The following is an 8,497-nucleotide window of genomic DNA, read 5'->3' as shown; positions in this document are numbered from 1 at the left end:
GCTTAAAGAAGAGAGGCACACTGAGCTTTTTCAAATAAATTTATCTTAAAACCCATAAAAGGGTCAGTTTAAGTATCATTTACTACCAAATTATAGTAACCCAATTAAATCAACTATCAATTTATTCAAAATTCAGTTGTTGTGTTGTAAGCTCTGGCTCCTAAATCCTTCCTCGAATTTCTCTGTTCTTTCCTTACAACCTAACTGATTTTTCTTTAATTGATTTTTCTTCCTTAATTAGCCTCTCCCACATGTCAGCTAATCCTTCCTTTTAAAAAATACCTAGGATACCATTAACAAAGTCAGTGAAGACCTGGTTAATTACCAAGAAAATCTGCCTGCATCTCACCTAACCCTGCACAACCGCAAACATAAAAGCGACGTTTTAGAGAACAAGGAGAGAGAACTCCCAGTAGCACTGCTGTGGCATTGCCCTGTTCTGATCCAGCCATTAGAAAAATGCCCGAGTTTCTTTGAAGCATTTCTGCTCAGAGGGGAAGCTGGCAATGAACTGGGCAACCACTCATGTGCTGTCACTGCAAAAGAGAGCTACCAGAGCTTATTTTGCTGAGTGCAGGGTGAAGTGAGTAACAGCGTGGCGTTCAGAGCCTCAAGCCTCCCTGTTTAGCTCAGCCTGCTGATCTGGGGTTGGACCAGCGGTGGGTTTGGTAGCTCTTTCTAATCTTTCCCCGTGAATCTTCTCTCCTCCTGAGTTTTGTTTCAAGTCTGTAGATGAAGGAAGTGCTCACTTCTGCATTTCCCATGCCTTTTCACAATGAAAGCTCGCTGATTGCATGGTTTCAGCCTCTAGCATTGCTTCAGACTTGTTTTAGATCTTTCTATTGCTCAGCTACCTGGTTGCATAAACCAGCTTAATGGCTTCATATTAATCTTGAATGAAAGGCCATAATTAGGCCCATCTACTTCAGCAGGATTTAACCTAATGCAAACAGAGACAGGCGCAGCAGATCCGTGCACCAGAATACATTACAAAACCAGAGGTAGAGGAGCTTTCTTCACTGGCAAGTGCTACATCCGCAACACATGGCTGATCTCAAAACCCGCAAGAAAAAGTAGTGTCGCCATCGCCCCCACTCAGTTCACTTAAAGCAGTTGGTGCAGAGTCCCCCAAGGTACAGAAGCACCCTCATATTCAACTCTCCAGTTATCCTTCAGCACCTGAATTATCATTCCACACGAAGAGGGAAACTCCAGTTGGCCAACTGGCTTTTCTGGTGGCCACATGAACACCTAGTCATCCTCTTGACTTGGTGCCGAGTTCCTTCCTGTGGTTTTCACTGTGAATTTAGGACCTGATCCTCCACTGAAATGCCTCTATGCCCACCTGGGAACTTTGTGCCCTCCATTACATGCGATCCTTGCACAGATCCTTGTTTTAATGTGGTCGGTACGGTGCCATGAACCTCTGCCATGCTCTACAACTACAGTAGTGGTGTTGCTGTTGACCTTCATGAAAGAGAGTCCAGCTCAACAACTGACTATTAGCTGAAAGAATGTGGTGAATTACTCATGTGCTGAATAATGCATCCTGGCACTTCGAGTGTATTAGGACAGAGGGAATTTATTGGCCACTGTAAGTAGCAGAAGCAGCCTGACGGGTATGCTTTTAATAAAGCAACTCACATACTTTGCTTGTGTTTACTTACTCCTCTTCTCCTCCACTACTAACCATTAGGCTGTTGTTGTCATCTACTGTGTTTCTAGCACCCTCACCAATGCTGCCTCTTTGGAATTTGGGATTTAAGCAGACTCAGGCCACTGGAGAAGGCTATGACAGAGTCCAGTCCATCTACAGCGAGGAAAGGGCCATCTATGGCAAATGAAGAGTGCTGTGGTTCCTGAGATTTCTTTGATGTTGTTATTGTGCTTTTTAAAAATAGTTATTGTTTATATATAAATATGTATGCAAATATATAGGCGCATGTGTGTGCGTGTGCATGTTCATTTGCATATTCAGTTCAGTTTTGAACGCCGGGAAATATTTGCTTTTGACGACATATCACGGCAACAAACTTCACAGGTTATCTGAGGAGCGGTCAGGGAAAGAGAAAACGGGTGCTCCTGTGTTTCCACACCAAATTTCCAAACAATTGGGGAAATGTAAAGGTCTGCTTTCTCTACTATGTGTACTGTACTGAGGAATAAATGCAACAATGAATTTGTGTTTCCTAGGAGTAGGTTATTTCTTTATTTTGAAGTCTCCTAAGTGAGGGAGAGAGAGAAAGAGCTGTGGGGAAGGGCAGTTATACTGCAGGAACAAAGTGAATTCATACTGAAAAAGAGTATCTCTTCAGTTAGGCAAGTCAAAAACATGAGTTATTTCTGCAAGAGAACCTGTGAGGGTGGCAGCAGACAGCATCCTGAGATGAGGTCTCAGGTATAGCTTGTCAAAGGAGACTTTCTTAGCTCTGCTTTTCCTTCCCCTTCTCTGCCCATGAGTCTCAGGCTTAATTTGTATTTCCCATTGCTCCAACAGTTCCATCTGCTGCTGTTTCTTCTTCCCACCCTATGAGCCAAACACTGGTGATGGGCTTGGGCTAGTGCTGCCCCTGCCTCTACTTCTACCTGCATGTGCCCCACTGTTGGGCTGCTCCTGGCTGGGGCACACATCTCACCCAATTCAGGTTTTAATTCGTGGCATAAAGAATAACAGTGTGGCTTGTTTACTTTCTGCCAGTCTCCCTGTGTTGTACTGTATGACTGGGGCAAACTTTCTTTTTTTTTCTCATGTCCAGCCAATATGTAGGACATACTATTACTCTGCATATAACAACTTTTGCCTCCAGCATGATCTTTTTTCTGCACAGGGACTGGGAAGCTGATTAGAGCCTTCTCCCTCCCATGGGACTGAGCAAAGGTGTGTGATGCCAAGGAGCATTCTTGCACTTCTGAGGCAGCAGCTCAGAAATGTTTAGCTGTTCAGCATAACAACTTTTATAACATAACATAACATAACATAACATAACATAACATAACAACTGTTCAGCATAGAGTCATGGGGTTTCCAACCTTGTTTTTTGTGCTAACCTCCCCATTTTCCTGCCTCACTCTTTTTTACTGTAATAGAGTCAGTTCAACAGCTTCGGCTACAGGAAGCTTTAGGAAAATGTGGTTTGCCTCTTTCTCAAGAACTGAGGAGTCACATTGGCTGATTTACCATCTCTTCTGCCTGGGAAATCAAAGTCTGAAGTCTCTTCTAAATAATATCCCCAAAGGCCATTTCTCTTCCCAGCCTCAGTTGTTGTTTCTGTTTGTACTTGTTTTGTTTAGCTGGCTATTGTTATTGTGGTTTGTCATTATTTCCAACCCATTGGGGTGGATCACTAGACCAGAAAAAGGACGTTAGGCACCCTCAGAGGGACCACAGTTGCAGTATCCCAGGTTAGTACTCGCGCTGTGAGGTTGTGGACTCGTGGCTCTCTTTTTCCAGTCCCACAAAACCTACACTCTCGGCTGCTTGCTGACCTGGCCTTAAGGAGGATGAAAGTGAATACAGTGAGCCCTCTGTGCCTCTGAATATTGCCCATGGCCTAGGGGTCTCCTGAGAAGTCAGGGACATTGGCTTATGGCTTTCTCAGGCCCAAGAGGAGCAGGTACCTCATCTCCTAGCCAGTGGAGAATTGTCCCGCTTCATAGGTTAGTCTATCAAAGAGGGATGCCATCACCAAATTCATACAAGCTGATGGTTTTGCAAAGAAAAGCAGCGGCAGCCTGCGAGAAGCTTCATCCTGTGAAGAAAGTGAGCCAGAAAGTGAGCCAGAAGAATGCCTTTGACATTAAGACCCCCAGAGGATTTAGGCAGGGCAATACTTCGTTTCTGGATCCTGACCAGGGATGAGCATGACCTGAGTTCCTAACAGCGTGAAGCCTGAGCCTCTTCTGCATATCTACACAAGCACAACTCTAGGACTCTAAGGAATTTTAGACTCATAAATTTATCAACATACAGAGTTTAGCCTGTAGGGTTAAACATTAGCAGTATGAAGGTGTTCGGGGTTATATGCTTACATTACACCCCACCTTAGGTGCTAAATCTGTTTTAGATGGATCAGGCCTCATGTTTTGCTTCAGTGAGAAGCAGCAATGTGCAGCTTCAGTAACTCACATGACTGGAGAAGGCTTGAAAAAATCTGTTTCTGCAGGCGCCCTTGGCACCAGAGCCAAACTTGATGTCTGAGGCTGTAGAAGCAGCCTTCTCCTTGGTAGCGATGACGCAGATCTGCCATCAGGTGAACACTGTCACCGCCTTGTAGGGGACTCTGGCCACTTCAGGCTGGACTGGGAATCTCTACCACTGATTGAAATGATAATTCAAAAAACTGCTCTATGTAAGTATGACACAAAAGAAGACTTAAAGTCTGAGTGTATTGCTCTTGGGGAGTTTTCATAACAATTTCTGGATTCTAGTCTTTTAATCTGCAGTCTCTCCTGGGGCCAGGTCCAGATTTGATCCTTAAGAAAAAGTTTATTTTCCAGTTTTGTTCAAATACAGTGACCTCCCAAGAGCAAAATTTGTAAGATTTCTGCTGCAGAAGATGGCAGAATTCTTGCCAGATTAACACCATTTCCTACGTTGCCCATTATCAGTAAGAACCTTACATGGTCCAAGCCTTTCCCCTCAGCCCATCTCTGATGAATCCCTTAAACGAACATTCAAATTTGCAAAGTGTTGGTAAGAAAAAGCAATAGCAATGTGTTGAATCTTGAAGCTGAAATTGTTTTGGCTTGTTTTTTTGTTCTCAGTGTTTTCAGCTAAATAATGAAATAGCAGCAGTTTTCTAATACAAATATTTGTATGCTAGTACTAAATTTACCTGTGGCTTCCCTTCCACCCCCAAAATTAATAAAATGCTGTTTTCCTAACACTGCGTTTGGTTTTTCTCCTGTGCTGTTATCAGGCTAGAACTAAGAATCATTCTTCTTTGAAGAAGCTCAGACAAATGGGTAAGCCAGGCTAAATGTCCCCAGGGGAAAACTTACTTCATTTCTGAAACATTAACAACAGCAATCAAATGAAATGTGAGTATTTTCAGAGTACATACTGTGCCTTAGGACATTTAAGCTAATTTCTTGCATAAAGGAACTTTTCAGTAACCTTAAAGAAGCATGCCCCAAAAAGACAGTTCTGAATGCCAGCTATTCCTGACATGTACCATCTGCAGAAAAGTTAGACTCAGTGGACCCGCATGCTCCTCTTTTATCATATTTGTGAGATTATTTTGTGTATTTATGTTATTTAGCTTGCATATAGTGGTTGGTAGATGTTCCTTCATTTGCTTGTGGCTGACATTGCTGTTTTGCGATGGTGTCTTAGAGGCACCTCCCACTGTTTCTTCTCAGTGTTACTCACTTGGTCCCAGCAGTGGGGAACAGGGTGTTAGCTGAGGTCTGGTGGCTGAAAGGAGGATGACCATCTGACCAGTCTTCAGCTTGTTTCCAAGCAAGTATTCTTTTCATGCAAATACTGCCAACCACTACTGCCCTAAGGTGAATGGGTTGGTGCACCTTACCATGCCTGGAGAAACATCTGGGGTCGGAACATTTGCTGATAAAATTGAACAAACTTGAACTGAATGCTCTTTGCACAGCTGTGATTCAGAATGATTTGGCCCATGCCTGGACAGACACCTGATTTGAATCCTTTTCCAGCAGAAAGTTCCCATCATCTGCTCCCTCTCAGACTTTTACTTCTTAATGCCACCAGGGAATTAGCAAAATGGACAAATAGTGGTTTTTTCCCCTGTGTGTCTTGTCCTTGGCATTTAAGCATAAACTTCTGAAAAAAACACCCTTAGCAATTAATGGAAACAAATCAATCTTACAGCCAAGGCAATGCATAAAATCAGTCTACAAAAAAATATATGTGTGTTTATGCTGGGAAGTTGGATAAGCAGCTTTCTCCTTGCAATGGCTGTAGTAGTACAAGAATTAAGTTCGCGCAACCACAGCTGTGTCTGCGTACTAATACTAGTAAATTAAGTGTGGCCGGGACAGTTCCCTGGTGCCAAGGCTGACAGAGATGGGGATGGAAAGGGCCACATCCACGCTGCTGGGCTCCCGTTCCCTCTCCATGCCCTGCACACACACTGCCCATTGAGCACGGCCTTGGCCCATGCCAGCTGCTGGCCCACGCTTGGGAATTGTTTGGGAAAGTTGGCCCTGGCTCTGCTGTGCCAGGCACTGTGTGAACAATTAAACAGCACAGACAATTGCCTTCCAGTGCCTGGGAATGTTCCCCGGCACTGTTTCATTTACCAAGATGGACGTTAGCTTTGGAGTTCAAGATTTGGCAGATTCAGCTCAGCTTCCCCCCCGACTTTAAAAGGAGGGAGACAAACAAACAAAAAAAAATGGCATTCAGGGGAGCAGTTCTGCTACATGTGGTCCTTCTTAGAGCCTGAGAAATATGCAAATACACAGGCTCTATTGATTTGCTTCAAATTACTCCACATTGACAATAGAATAAAGACAAAAAGCAGAAACGACCCAGAAAATGGCCTTTCTATTAAGAAAAGGGAAAAGGCATTTTATTTTATTTTATCTTATTTTATTTTATCTTATTTTATTTTATCTTATTTTATTTTATTTTATTTTATTTTATTTTACTGAGTGACAGAGCTTGAGGAAGAAGTCTAGTTGGGGGTCTCAACTGGGAGGATCCTCAGGGAGCTGTGTAGAAAATGAGAGGAAATGTTCAAAAATGTTCCTTTTGGGGAAAAAAAAAAAAAAAAGAAAGAAAAAGAAAGGGAGAGAAAAGAAGAGGTCTAATCCCTTTGAAGCTTGCAGTTTTATGAGAGCTTTGTCCTTGGGAACTGTGCACTAGATGACTAGAGCCGCTTCGGGCTTTGCAAAATTACTACAAACATAAGGTGAGTGGCTTTATCATAAAATTGGAGTGGCCATTAAAACTTCAAAGGAGACATATGACCTGAATTTTACCTGTCACAGTCTGGAGTATTTATTAGAGGAAGATTTGATTCCTTTCTTTAGTTAACAACCTAGTACTCATGTGAGGTCATGGGCCAGATTATAGTTTTCATTGGTGGTATGACAGATTAGATGTTAATATTTTATTGCTCCTGACCTTGGGAATCCATAAACCATTGGACAGGTGAGAGCTGAAAAAAAACAACCTGAGTCCTTTAGGAGTGAGAGCATATTTCTAATACCTGAGTGTGACCATAGTGGCACCTTTCCACTGACTAGCACTCAACAGGCTGACTTTGACGGGACACATCCCTCAGAGGATGCTGGGGATTGTAGTCCTTTAGGACCCTTGTCAAGCAGTGCTGTTTCCCATTTACTGGCAAACCTTGAATAACCCAAAAGGAGGGGCAGACTCAGTAGTCAAAATGGTAGAGAAAGACACTGTGTTAAAGCCATCTTTTCCCAGCAACATCCATTTGTTTTCCTAACCTCTGTCCTTCCTGCCAGAGCAGTTCAACACCTTGTCATCTCATGGGCACAGGCAACCCCTTTCCTTGGCCTTGGTGGGGCTGCCAAACTGGTCACCCATCTCCTGCCTTGGTTCCTTCACGTTTTCAACCTTCTCCTTTCCCTCCTTTGAAACTCTTCCCAGAAAGACAGGTCTACCTGTGGCTTCCTGCCTTCCCTTCCCATCTTTTCTGCTATTCCTCGAGAAGTGCTTTTAATGGCCCTTTTAAATGAGCAACTGCCACACAGATCTTTGGTATTCCAGGCTGCTTGCATTGCATTTTAGCAGGCATCTGTGTGAATATGCTTGCCTGCAGCTGTACTTGTAAATTATCAGAATCATTTTGCTAATATTTGCATTAGACTGAAATGCCTATTGTTTTAAGAGAACATAGCAACAACATTTTAACAGTACTCAAGTGCGATCCTCTGTAAAACTGTTAATCTGCATGTTCCAAAGTTGGTGAAGTAACTTCTGTAATATCCTAGCTGAAGAAATAAAAGCACTAAGAGCTACCTTGATTGAAGGACATGGTATGGCTGCGGTCCAATTGAGAGCAGAACCTGTGGGTCTGGATTCTGAGGCAAATACTAACCCTTGTAATTAATTGCCTGTAAATAATTTCCTAGATCTAGATTAAGATTTAAAATTGAGATTTCAATGCACTTTAAGTAACTAATCCTGGACAATGGTCAAGACGGCCAGCTTGATAGTACTGCCCTAGTTCTAAAAGTACCTGTACAATCAGCCTAAAACCAGTGGTCCTTTTGCTTATTAGGAATGATGGTGGTAGTCAACTTTTGCATAAAAGACTTGTGGGAGGATTATTTCCCAAGGACTCAGGGGCCCACAAGACCTTTTACATTAGCCCGCTGTTGAGGTTGCCACCAACATGGCGTCCCTAGTAGCCTTGCTGAGATAGACAAGGGAGGGTACAAGATCTCCTTGGAAAGGAAGGCCGTGTGAGAGGAAAACTGGGTGACTGTCAGCTAACTAATTTAGAAGCCAATGACTCTTATGGTGCATAGAAGTAAAGTAGAC

Source organism: Athene noctua, chromosome 1, assembly GCF_965140245.1.
Source record: "Athene noctua chromosome 1, bAthNoc1.hap1.1, whole genome shotgun sequence".
Classification (NCBI taxonomy): domain Eukaryota; kingdom Metazoa; phylum Chordata; class Aves; order Strigiformes; family Strigidae; genus Athene; species Athene noctua.
The sequence above is the reverse complement of the archived record's forward strand: the minus strand, read 5'-3'. Positions refer to the sequence as shown.